We start from the raw sequence: 14,641 nt of genomic DNA, 5'->3' as shown, positions 1-14,641 counted from the left end.
TAATAATAACTAGCTGGGTGTGGTGGCACTTGCCTGTAGTCCCAGGTAGTCAGGAGGTTTTGACAGGAGGATCACTTGAGCCTGAGAGTTAGAGGTTACAGTGAGCTATGATTGTATCACTGTACGCCAGCTTAGGCCACAGAGAAGACTCTGTCTCTAAAACAAACAAACAAACAAACAAACAAATAAAACAAGTACAAAATAAAGAAGTGTGCTATTGACTGCTTTTAACATATCTCCAAGGAAATAATTATATTTACTATACTTTATTAACTTTTTCATTTTAAACATTTTTGGAATTTAGAGGCTTAGAGTTTCTCAGAAAGGAAATAAATATTATTTTCTAAGAGTTTATGGCCAGCTTCTGGAGTCAAAGTAAATTCAAATTCTGGCCCCATCATTTACTATTTCTGTGACCTTATAAATTTGTGGTTCTGACTTTGATCTTTAGCCCCATGGATAGAACAAGGTGAATTACTCAATAAAAGCACATAAAGGAATCTAGTCAACTCAATTTAACACTAAATGAAAATTTAAAGAATGTATGCAAACTGAGTGATACCAATCAATTTTGAGTAACTAAAATTATAGTCATAAGTAACTAGATTTTAATTTGTGAGAAATTTTTATGTTTTATTTACAATTCAGAAATCACTACTCCTATGTACTAATTGTATACATCTATATGACTTCAGAATTTGACACTTCTGCAATCTGTTTACATAAGATGAATGTAGAGTTTTAAAGAATTCTCCCTTAAAACTTTGCTACTCAGAATATGATCTGAGGATGAGCGGCATCAGCCTCAAGTGGGATTTGTCAGCTTCAGAAATGCAGAAACTTAGGCCTCCCTCAAGACAATGAATCTGAATCTATAACTTAACTAAGTTATTAAAAAATCTGTATGGACATTGAAATGGGAGAACACTGTCCTGAAGAGTGATAAATATGATGTCTATCTGGCATACATTATGTTTAATTTAATATTTTAAATTTAGTTTTTTTCTTTTAAAAGAGATATGCTTATATTAAAATATATAATGCAAAGTTCTTATGAACTTTAAAACAGAAGCAGAAAACTTCAAATAAATGTGATGATTGTATTAGGCCAGAGTGAAGTATCCAAAGGAGACATTTTTCTACTTTCAGTAGCATGAGGAGAAAGAAGTTTTAAAGAATTGCCTAACCAAATGCAATTCTAAAACATTATCCAATCACAGGTCCCATTGAAGATAGTTTCAGATAAATTCTGACTTATTGTTAGAATGTTCTTTTTTCTACTGAAAGAATCAGAGAACATTTTTATTAGCCATGTCTGATAAAGAATTTTTACTAGTTATTTAGTGGCTAAGATTTAAAAAATCAGAACACCATTACAGGATTTCCAGAGTGACTAGAAAAAGAAACAAGGTTTAGTTAACTATATAATTCACTTTACATCTTCTTTAGAAGTTTTCCATCTCAAGAAAATAATATCTCCAAGTTGTTTTCCAAAGTCTCTACTTGATTAGTAAAGTCCTACCCAATTACTGAAAAATCCTTATCCCCAGTGTGGGAAACACTATGTAAGTGGTTCTCCTTAGAGAATGATGCCTTAACCTGAAACATTTCTACCTGGTGCCTTAACCATTAAATGATAGAAAAAATGAGAACGTTTTATCAACACAATGTAGGAGTGAAACCACAAGTACATGTATCCATCAGAAAACATACTGCCATATAAAAAGCATAGCTGAGTCTGAGGCTTTTAATTTATATACACTTGAGGCTCAGCAATTCATTTTGTCACTTTCGGTTCCCCTAGCAGCCAAAAAGTAGCAGGCAGAAAAGAATTAAGAAAAATATATACAAGAGAAAATTTCAAGCTTGAGAAAGTGAACTGGGAAATGTCCATCATTATTTGATTTTTGCACATGGAAGAATTTGTTCCAAATTGCAGATTGTTCCTCAAGAGGGATACTGCTTTAAATATTTCTCGTTAGATGCATTCATTGTACCATTGAACATATACAAGAACTATTCTGATTTGGGGTTTGTAGGCTTGAAACCTTCCATTGGGTGCAGTACAGGGTGGAAACTGGGGAGACATTAGGAAGGAAAGCAAGACACAGCAATACTTACTTTTCTATGTTTAGGTAGGAAGATATTTAAATATTTATAAAGGTTCTGTATCTTTATAAAAAGGAGGAATTGTTTCCTGTATTCTACCATTTAATAATAATAGTATGCTCATTTGTCAGATGTTATTCATATTTTACAGATGAATAAATTAAGTCTCAGTGAAATCATATGACTTAACCAAGGTCACAACAGAGATCCAAGACTGAAACTCAGGTCTTCTCATGGCAAGTTTTGCTACTAGGCCTACTACAGTAATTTTGAGAACAAAATAAAACAAAATGTCCTGACTTTGCTTAATTTTCTCCATTAGTTTTCTGGTATATCTATGTATTTGAAAAGTAATGTGTGAAAGTGACTGTAGACATATTTAAATTTTATTTCAGACAATTGTCCCATTTGTTAAGCAAAATATTATTCTTTTATTATTCTTATTCTCACCTATTTGATACTACTTATCTTTGAAATATGTGTTCCAACATAATAATATTCATTAATTTCTTTAACAGCCCTTATTTGAAGACTAAGTTAAAGATATGCAATTTTATCTACTTTATTATAATTGTTTACCAATGCAGAACAATATTTTTTAATATTAGTAGTACTAAAAATTTTATATTTGTTCTTATAAGCAAAATTGTGCACATCTGCCTCTGCTCTGTGTTTAAAACTTGTGTAAACTCTTTTACTCTCACCTAGGACAATGTACTGAGATATTTTATGAACTGCCAGGACCAAACTTCCAACATAAGCATCATGTTTTTTTTTTCACAAAGTAAAATAAAATACAAAAGTAGTAATGATTCTTTATCTTTGCACAGCATTTTATAAACTATCACTCCTTCCACATGCATTTTCTCTCTTGTTCCTGATTTTAAAAATTGACATAATTGAGGTATTGCTTGTTTTTTTGTTCTAAAGTTCTCAAAAATATTTACACAGAGCATACCTCAGATGTCAAACTGGTATCCCACAGATATGTTCTGTTTGACACATAAAGCATGTCATTCACATTCCGTTAAAAAAATGAAGTTTTTGTAATACTCAGAAATATTACATAATTTTAATGTAATTTTAAAATGTTCTTCTATATATAATAGCCAATATTTTATGCTTCATTTTATCCTTCAAATTGGGAGCCAATAAAATTAATTCAGTATTAAAGTTAGAGATATATATTTCAAAAATACCGTAACTATCTGAATCATAGTAGTAACAAAAGACTAACATTTTGGTTGATAACATTTTACTTGATAAAACTTTGTTCCTACTTGACAACCTGTAAGATATGATCTCATTAGGGCTACTGTTCTAAGAGTTGACCAGTAAACAATAAGAACCAGTTTCCCGCCGGGCGCGGTGGCTTAAGCCTGTAATCCCAGCACTTTGGGAGGCAGAGACGGGCGGATCACGAAGTCAGGAGATTGACACCATCCTGGTTAACACGGTGAAACCCCATCTCTACTAAAAAATACAAAAAAACTAGCTGGGTGAGGTGGCGGGCGCCTGTAGTCCCAGCTACTCGGGAGGCTGAGGCAGGAGAATGGCGTAAACCCGGGAGGCGGAGTTTGCAGTGAGCAGAGCACTGCACTCCAGCCTGGGCGACAAAGCAAGACTCTGTCTCAAAAAAACAAAAACAAACAAACAAAAAAACCAGTTTCCTTCCTTACAGCGAATAGGTATTCAATTGGCGACGTCTATAGTTCCTCTCTGCTTAAGCCAAATATTCGTTGCTGCTACTTGCAATACTATGCAATGAACAAACCCTATGAAAGAATTTGTGTGAATTATTAGAAGATTTTTACCATGGCATCATATCTAGGATTCCAAAAGTAAGGTACATTTTGTTTCCACAAATGTGAATGTTGGCATATGTTTTAAATCCTCCAAATGAAAGATACTGTGTTACAGTAACTAAGTGTACATTTTTGCTTTTAAGAAGGACAAACTGTAATGTAGGGGAGAAGGAGCACTAACAGAATGAATACAGATGGCTTGCTGCTTACTCAAGCTTGCTTTCTTTGCCCTACTACTGGAAATGTTGAAGAAGGTAGTGCGAACCATGGTACCCTATTCTCTGCTTTCCAAACCTAACACTTTATTCTGCTATTTTTTTTTTTTCCAGAATTTGTTAGATGATTAATTTAGGTGGTTCTCAAAAAATGTGAAACTTTATTATCATGGAAACAAATTTTCCATCTGCTAATCAAATATGTCACTCCCTAGATTTTCTGTATTCCTGAAAATGAGACTTCAGACACCTTTTGGATCATGACCTTGGTTTGTGTGTAGGTTTCCATGTATAGTTTTCTGACTTTTTAAAGATTTTTGAACTGACATACACCAAGTTGGAGAAATAATAAGGTCTTTGTCATTCTTTTATATTCCTCATTCTTCACTTACTTTCCCTCATGTTAACATTTAATGTAGCCACAGTGTAGCTGTCAAGAACAGAAAATAAAGAGTGGTACAATAACATGAACAAATGTATAGCACTTATTCAATTTGTATCACTTTTTCCACTGATGTTCTTTTTATTTTGTTCCAGATTCATATCAAAATCATGCAGTTGTGATTTCTTCTTAGTCTGTCCTGAGATGTAACAGTTCCGCAGTCGTTTCTTGTCTTTCATGATCTTGAGACTATCGAAGCACATTGATCAATTATTTGGTTTGCTTTTAAACGGTTTTTTATCACCTTCCCCAGCACACTCTCTGTCCTTGTGCAGATTTACATTAGGTTCTGTCCCTTTCAGTTTGTTGGAATAAGTGCATTTAGGAGGATCTAGGTGGATGTGAACCACAACTTCAAAGATAAAAAGCAGATTCTATTTGGTGAGTTCATAAATCTCAATAGTCTTAAGCTCCACAAAGAGAATGCAAAGCAGAATAGTACAACAGTTTAGAAGAAAAAGAAAGAACCAAACCAGAGTGGTTCTTTAGTTTGGTAACTGTAAAATATAAAATTGTTCTTTATATTATGGTGACTATAATAATTCAATAAAAAGGCAAGAAATTAAATAAATCAAATGGATCAAATTAAAATATCCTGATATCCCACAATGTGATATTTACATGGCTGGTGAAGAAATGTCTTAAGAGTACAAACAGTGTATGTGTAAAGTAGAGCAATTGATCATGAAAAGCAGGCTATCTATTAAAGTGTGGGAGGCATCTGTTAGAGAGGTAGAAATTGCCCTGCAGTCTTTTTGCTGCTCTGTTTAAAGTAATGAACTTTATTAAAATAACATAGCGTGCATTGTATTTTCAGCTTTACAGACTGTGTCAAATAGCTCTTGTGAACTGTGGAAAGCAACGTGATGAAAATGAGAAATGTTCCTCTACCTTATAGGAATAAGTGGGAAGGAGAAAAAGTGCATTGAAATATATAGGTGCATAAAACTCCCAATAATTGAGAAGTGCATTGCATGTGCCTCTCAGGTAGGAATAGGCTATCTAGCTGATTGCAGTGAGGGTAAAGAAATGTGATACTATTAATACTTGTCCTAGAAAAGACAAATCTACCATTTGAACCTCTACTAATTGTAACCAGGTTAGAATGTGAATCTCTTTTTTTACTTCATCTATTTCACTTTAGTGTCATATTGGAAAGTGTAACAGAATTTTAAAATCATCTTCGTTATTATCTTATATTTTTGTAATAATTACTAAAGTAAGTATAACTGAATTGGCCATGATTTTACAAGAAAACAATATAATTAAAGACTATTGAATGTTGGCCAGATATGGTGGCTCATGCCTGCAATCCCAGCTCTTTGAGAGCCTTTTTGAACAATATGCTCACTTTTAAGAGTTTGTTCTGTGAATCATCATGTTATGATGATGATTAAACTCTGTTCTATTAGGAGCTGTTCATCATATTTCTCCCCTTGTTGGAGAGAAGTGCAGCCCTTCTCATGTTCACTTTATTTTGTCATTTGAAAATATCCTATACACAATAGGTACTCAAGATACGATGGTGATGATGACATTCAAATAACAAAACACACAGGAATGAAGAAAATCAGTATAGTAATGGTTTAAACTATGTGAAAATAATGGTGATGTTAACACAGCATTTCAAAAGGAGAAAGCAAGAGAGATTGGGGAAATGGAAAGAATGTGCTATATAAATGAGTGTATTGGAAAAGCAATAACTTATCACTTATTGCGAGATTCTGCATGAAAGAAAGTGTTCTAAAGTCATAATACTTCCCAAGTTATAGAGACTTAAACATTTTTTATTGATTCTGTGTGCTTGCAAGTAGATGACAGAGTGCATATGCCTTCACTTATAGATGGAGGCACTAAGATGTAGCAGTAGAGCTCCACTTAAGACAAAACGACATAGCACACAAAAGGAAAGGCTGTCATTAAAACTTAAGCTCTCTTGAGTCCCTGAAGAATGTGAAATATACTTGCAGAGTTTTTATGTCTGAGATAATTCAAAGCCTAAGATGATATAAATATGTTTTTCTTGTTAACTAAGTCAAGTCCTTTCTTAGTATTTATCTTACTGTCAAATATATGAAAAACTGTTTAAAAATAAACCTTCAATATACCCAGCCTGAGTCTGTTATGATGATGATTAGTGGCTGCTAGTTCCCAATGCCCTTCTGTTTGTGCCTTCTTCACTCTCACCCTGTGCTTTCATATTCACATTTTCTTTTTTTTCATCTTTAATGAGAGGCAAAACACCATTTATGATTTAGTGTTGAGGAAAATTAACTAAATTTCAAATGTACCTTTAGTTAATAACCTAACAATAAAAAGAGAATTAAAACTACTATAGTTGTGGCCAAGAGTAAAGCAAGGATTTCAGTAAGTGCTTCCTGTCCCTTTTAATTAACGTAAACTGTAAGTCCAAGTATATATGTATTAGCATAGTTAATTTATTGTCATTTAAATGCTTTCTTCAATAAGTTCCCCAAAATACTGTTTAAAACTCTCTCCATACTCTCAGTCCAGAGTTTGAAACATGCTTTTCTTTCTTAAAAAAAAAAAAATTCGAACCTGTAAGATCAAGTGTACATTGTTTGGAAAACTAGGCAGACTAAAATTTACATTCCATCATCCCTTATTTCATTAATTTTTCATAAAAAGAAAAATCCCCTTTTGGGACCCATAATTTGAAGTCTAAGTTGATTATCAAGTAAATTTTTTAGGAATGATGCATTTATAACTGATTTCTAAACCAGACCTAGTTCTCTCATATTTTGAAAATATGATTCATCAATGTTGTTCAGTGTGTTATGGGTTTTCTGTTTTTATCTTTAACTGAACCAAACAGCCAACAGCTTGTGTTTTTGCTTTTTAAAGAAAAGATTCCACAATAAACAAACAGTGCAATTATCAAATATTGTAACTTTATCTTGTAGCTTGGTTATCATGGTATGTAAGCTTTTAAGGACATAATAATATTAAAGATCCAAAAACATATTGAATACAATTGGATATGAGTTCAACAATTATCTTCGAAAATGTGACATTTTCCATTAACTTTAGAATATTGCAAAATAGGCAGACTGAGCTTCTGTTACCGGCTACTATTAACAAAATTTGAACTGAGACTAGTTTGAAATTGAGCAACTCAGAGCAGCGATTGAGGAATTAGTATCATATGTCCAGTGCACAGAAGTTGATGACATATCACAGGGGACCAATACTAATCTAATAATGTATAATATTCATTGAACACACATTAAGAGGCAGATGCTACACTAAGCACTTTAGAAATTTATAGCAGAGCCAAAACATTGCTTTACCAAGAAAAGTCATAGTCTTCATTATAGCTTGACATGACTTGGGCTCAGAGAAAGAAGAAAACTCATGGGCTAGTTAAGCAGTCAGCCATAACACCAGATTTCACAGGTATCAGTGGTACTCTTGGTTACATGCACGATGAAAAGGTAAGGAAAAATGGAAACTATTTCCAATGTTTGCTGATAAGGAGATGGAAAAAGAGTGACAATTTGAGGGATAAAGCAGTGAAGAAAAGGAAATTTGATTTACATTTCTTTATTAGTTCTATATATTTTTAAGATTGCACATATTTGCAAATGTAAGGGAATTTCTAGAGGAAAAAAAAGAATTTTATAAAATACTCAAAAAGAAATCAGAGGAGATAAAATTTAAAAGCCATGAGAGACAACACAGTAAATGTCAACTTATATTTATTAAAACCCACTTCTAAAGCATTGGAGTTTAAAATATGAATACAGCTAAATTGATTATTTGAAACAGATAGTTGTTTTCTTTAAAGAAACATTTTATAAACAAGAAGAATCTTGTGTACAATGACCATTTAAGAATTCATGATATCCAATAACATCTTTTTAACACAATTTTAAAGCCAAATGATATATTTATCAACATTTCAAAACTGAAGTAATATAATTTAAAAATTAATGACGCAGTAAAAAATATAAGGAAATTAGAAAAGAGAAATATTAGAAGTAATCGAACCACATTCTCTGTGAGCTTCATTTACCCTGCCCTGCATACTGTGATGACTATATGAATTCAGTTTTGCATGACAAAATATGTGTGTGCCTTTGCATGTATCACCACTATAAATTTATCATCAAGTCAGCAGCCACTTTGTTCATAAGATGTATTTTGGTGAGCTAAAAAGAAATTAGTTTAATTCTATTCTTTAATTCTAGAGAATGACCCTCTATTCTATGACTGTTTTCTCATTTCTCAGCATTCATATTAAATGAAAAAACGTTCCCCATGAAAATATGTAAATCGTAAGTTTTTTGGGGGCTATCTAACCCTGCTTGCTTTTGGATCATGAGGAAATTTTTAAGATTACTTTAAGACGGTATACAATTCTCTTAATTTTTATGTAAATATAAAGACGTGCAATAAGTGAATGAACACTGAATTTAGAAACCTAGTACTTAGATTTGAGCCTTGACTCTACACTTAGTTTGTTGTATGATCCTGAGCAAACCTCCAAAGTTCTTTGCTCCTGAGTTTTATCGTCTTAAAAATGGAGTTAATCCTTCCCCACCACATTTGTGGGAAGATTCGATGAAATGCCCATGTGTAATAATATGCCCTTTCTAAAGGATGTATCATGTTTCACATATAAGAGATTTTTCTCTTATTGCCTGTGCTCAGACCTACGGCAAAGATGTGGGTGAATAAAAGGTCCATACCTTCTCTTTTGTCTCTGGTTTAACCAGGTTAGAGCAAAACAATGTGGAATTGCAGAAGAGAGGTGATTAGTCTGTTTAAGGACTCTGAGTGCTAACATTAGGGACTGTCAATGCAGCGGGCTGTGTACCAGATTCCCCTTCCTGGGAACATCTGAGTTCCAGGCCCAGGGTGGAGAGGCCCTCCATGCAGTCACAGTCTATTTCAGGGTGGAGAGGCCCTCCATGCAGTCACAGTCTATTTGTCTTCTACCTATGAGCAGGGTCATTTACAGAGTACATTTCTGAATTCTACCTGAAAATATTAGGAATTTCAAACTGAGCAATGTGGTTCCAGGAAAACCATCACCAATGGCATATGGCACAAATTGAAATGATTTGGCAAGAGAAAACATACTCAATATACTCTTTGCTCTCAACTTATTTAATAGTCCATATATATATATTTTTAATTCCTGAGGCTGGGTGTGGTGACTGACACCTGTATTCCTAAACAGAGCTTTGGGAGGCTGAGGTAGGAGGATCACTTGAGCCTGGGAGTTCAAGACCAGCTTGGGAAATTCAGTGAGACACTGTCTCTATGAAAAAAATTTAAAAGTTAGCCAGGTATGGTGGTGTCCATCTGTAGTCCTAACTACTCAGGAAGCCGAGGCAGGAGGATCACTTGAGTCCAGTAGTTTGAGGCTGCAGTAAGCCATGATTGTGCTACTGCACTCAAGCCTGGGTGACAGAGTGAGACCATATCTAAATAAATAAATAAATAAATAAATAAATAAATAAATAAAAGACCGAGATTGTACCTGAATGTCCTTCTGAGCTATGTGCATACCCACACAATTCTGTGGGTGATACCTAGACCAGAGTTTCACACATCGAAGGCCTGGTTAGAAATAAAGAAATTACTTAGAATGACTTTACAATATGAAACCAGGAAAGGGGGATCTTATATTTTAGAGGAAGCAGTGTATCATCAGCTCATTATAAGTATTATCTTGCTCGTGTAGGGAGAACAAGACAGGAGGATACAAAAGAAAGAAATTGACAGTAGTGAAGATGACTGCCAGGAACTGCCCAGGAGAGACGCTGAGGTTTGTTTCACCAAGTTCTGCCAGTTGGTATCCAGTTTGGCCCCTGTAATAGTCCTGCCTTCCCAGGTTCCAGGTTCCCCTATGGTTAGTCTGTTTGTTTTCTCAAGCCAAATTTCCTAAAACAAGTTCATGCTTGTGTACTGTAAGGAGAATACCATTGAAAAATATTTCCAAAACAAGGCTTTTAGGTTCCTAAACGGGGTTAAAATAACAGTTAAGATGAGATAGTTTGGGGAAGAAAGGTGCAGCATTTTCAATAGGGCCTTTGATAATGTGAGGCTTTCCCAATATGATATGGCTTTAGAAAGTTAACTTCTTATGTAAGATGATACGTCTCTGTGAAACAAATAAAACTGTGGATGGAATGCAATTATGGATGGGAAAAGTATGGATACTACTGGGCAGCTATGGGGATAGAACGTTTTGTCTCTGCTTCAACCCTAATAACTCGCATGCTTCTCCACTCTCTTTCCTGTTTGTGTGACTAAAATGCCCTGAATTCAGTTAAGGGTAATTGAGTTAAATCAGTTTCCTATTGAAATAATATTAATGTAATGATATATGGTAGAAAAAAAAATAGAACTGCTTTGTAAACCTCCGCTTTAATCCTGAGAAACAGACTGATGAAATTTATTCCTTTCTGCCCCCCCTCTGTGTTTGAAAAATGAAGCAATGTTTTGCAGAGCAATGCATTCCTTTCCTTTTTCCTTATGCTCATATCTATCTTCTTCATGTTGGCAAAAGATCATTGAATTCCGTTTCCGAACATCTGAAGTCATACTCTTGCTGTAGTGACTGCCAGGTCCTGCCACAGAGTCAAGGGGGCTGGAAGGAGCCCTGAGAAGCAGCCTGCTGAGTAAATGGCTAATTAATGTAATGCACTTTAAAAAGTATTCCTAATTGAAAGCTATATTGGAGAGCAAGATGAAGTCATTCACAGAACTTTGGCTCCGTTTCTCTCAGCATGCATGGCTACTTGAAAACAGTCTTTAAACTAATCATTAATGGCCTGTAATGTAAATGTTGAATTTCATTATGAGACTTTTCTTTCTTTATTATATTGAAAAATCAGCTGCTTTTGAAGCTAGGAAGAATAGCCTTTACTTGTTTGATGTCTTCTTGTTTCTAAAATTAACTCAATGAAACTCATATTTGGAGCATAAAGTGAAGTCCTACTCAGGGGTGCCTGGTGTGACTAAGCATGCTGTGAATTGTACGACTCTAAGGGAGTGTTATTTACCTAGGCAACAACAGGGCTAGGTCTCCAGAAGTTATGTGATTCAGTAGTCCTGGTCAGAGCATTATTTTAATAGTACATTTATAGCTCATTCTTCATATCATATCTTCATAACTGTACATCAGATTTTTCCTCCCTGGTGCATTTGGAAGCATTGAGGTCCAGGCTTGGAACATACCTATTTTTTAAAAAAAAAAAGTAAGCAAAAACAGGAGATCTTTCTTCACTAGTCTGTGGATTCCTTGACAACAGAATCACTTTTCTCTTGTCAGTGCTTAATACACAAGTAATGAATGAATAAGGCAAATAACCTCTTGGTGGAATAATTTATTCCTTGTGTTCGAAGAATGTTGAAAAAAGTTGAGTGTGAACTTTTGGGTCTTCTTCTAGATGACAAATATGCCAAATTCTTGGAGGCATTGTAGGAATGATCAGACTTGGAAAATTAAGTACAACTGTTATATATCTTAAGTGCTACTTTTGCAGGATGCCCGTAAAGATTTTGAAATTGCACTGAAAGAATAATATGCTTTGCATAAATTTTGAGGATTTTTTTTTTTACTGGTGAAATTTTGAATATTTTTCTTTCTAGAGAGGTTTATGAATTCAAAAAGGCAAACAGTTATATAACTTTGTAAGCAAATGGTGATTATTGTTTTGTAAGAGTTTATTTGCATAATATTACAAGGATGTTTATGTTTTACGCTGTAAAATAATCAAAACCTATTTCTCAGGAATTCAGTAGGAAATGTAGATAATAAGGTTTTGGTTGTTGACTGTGATGTTTATTTTGCAAATTCATTTTTAAATGACTAAAATTCACAACTGCCATTATGAAAAAGCAAGTAGCAAAATAAAGACCAAAATTGCCCCTAAAGACTGATATAGTATATATGTTATATACATACATATATATAATAACTATATATTATAATATAATACATATATTATATAATATGTTAATATAATGTATTTATATGTAAGATATAATTTATAAATACACACATTATATATGTGTGTGTGTGAGTGTATATTCACAGAGAGAGGATATATATAGACCTTAAGCCCACAGATCTACATTAAATGTTTTCCTCTATGCTTCTCTAGCACACTGTTTATCCTCTGTTAATTATATTTTCTTGTAATTGTTTATTCCGTTGTTTGTATTCTTTACAAGACTGTAGATTCAATGAGTGAAGGAGTTAATAACAAACATCTTCCATGAGATTCCCTGGATTAAATCTTGGTTGTATTATTTATAAGCTCTATGACCTTGAACAAGTTATTTAGTATGACTGAGTCTCAGTTTCTTGATCTGTAGTTAAGGGGGGTTAACAGCAGTAACTACATCATAACTTTATAGTGAGAATTCAATGAGTTTTTAAATGTAAAACACAGAGAACAATTGGCTTAGATTAAGTGCTTAATATATATTAACACTGTACATTCCTAGTATACTATGATACATTATGTTTTTATGACAGAACTCAATAAGCTTTTGTTGAATAAATCATACTTTCTGTTATAAAATGAATGCTTAGGTCTGGGTAGCATTAGAAAAGATATGTTAAGAAACAAACAAGAAAACACATCGTTGCTGCCCTCAAGGAAATTAGACTACCACTGGGGAAGAAGAATTTTTAGTCATAAATCATTTTTCAAAAAGATAAGGCAAAAGGCAACCAATTGGCTATACATTGGTAAACAGAGCAATTTTGCTCTAACAGAGCAATTCTGTCAGAAATTTAGAGAGAAGCTGGTCTGCTCTGCAGGAGCATCATTGGGAAAAGTAGGACTTGAACTACACCTAGGAGTATAGTTGAGACCTGACTAAATACAGACACATGAAAGGTTCCTGCTGTACAGAAGCCCAGATGGAGAACATTATATGTTCAGTTAGTGTCAATTCATCTTTGGATCAATTGGTCCTTACTGCAGCTTATCAATTGTCACTTTGATAATTCAGACTTAAAAAAATCAGTCTTTCCCCCACCTTGGAAATTTAGTGAAGGCTTTGAATTATTAACTAGTATATTTCATCCCCAATGTAAGAGATATATCATTAGAGGGAAGGTAAGTGAAAGGAAGGGAGCAAACACGTATGGGGGTTGATTGAAGCCTCTTGTTTGTTTCCTTTTCTTCTTGCTCTCCTAAGAGAAGAGATCAATGGTAAACAATTTTCTATAACTCTGCCAGAGAGTAACCTTTTCAAAAAGTTAGCAATGACTTTTGTGGTTTTTCTTTGTACAATCATCTTTATACTGAATAGAAACACAGAATCATCGATCTCCTTTTATTTATTATACTCATCTCTAGCTTTCAAAATTCTGATGTTTATAATAATTCTCAGCTCACCTACTTTATATAGTAGTTACGAAAAATATTTCTTCAGCCCACAGTCTAGTGAAATTTGTCTCTATTTTTTTTTCTCAAAATACCTACCTAACATCACTTAAAATGAAATAGGTTGGTAGTTTCAATGTCACCTAAATAGGTAGCCTAGGCAAGTTTTTTGGAAAATGTCTATATCCCATTCAGTTTTAATGAACCAGCAAAAATTTACTGTCAAACATGTTAAGAGTAGAAACAATAGCATGCCGAGCAAGCCAACCAACCAAGCAACCAACCAACCAAACAAACAAAATAAAAAACAAAATGTGCACAGATCTAGAGCTAAGAGAGAGCCTGATTTGCTTTAAAACTTGAAAAAAAGGCCAATGGGGCTAGAGTGCAGGGTGCAAAAGGTAGAGAGAAAGGAAGGAGGGAGGGGAAGTTGGTAGCATAAGATCACAAAGGATTATGTAGGAGGTGCCAAGGCATTTTTGTTTCATTCTACCTGCACCAAGATGCCACCGAAAGGTTTTAGACAAGGCTTAATTTAAATTTTTAAAACATTGTGCTGGCTGCTATGTGCACAATTAGTTTAAGAAAAGTAAAATTGGAAATGGCAAGATCCATTAGAAAGCAGTTTTATTAGGAAAGAACTGATTATGATTTGGATTACCATGATTCCAATCAAACTGGAGATAAGCAGAG

The sequence above is a fragment of the Trachypithecus francoisi genome, unplaced genomic scaffold (genome assembly GCF_009764315.1).
Source record: "Trachypithecus francoisi isolate TF-2019V2 unplaced genomic scaffold, Tfra_2.0 Lachesis_group1, whole genome shotgun sequence".
Taxonomy (NCBI): Eukaryota; Metazoa; Chordata; class Mammalia; order Primates; family Cercopithecidae; genus Trachypithecus; species Trachypithecus francoisi.
This window is presented reverse-complemented; position numbering follows the sequence as displayed.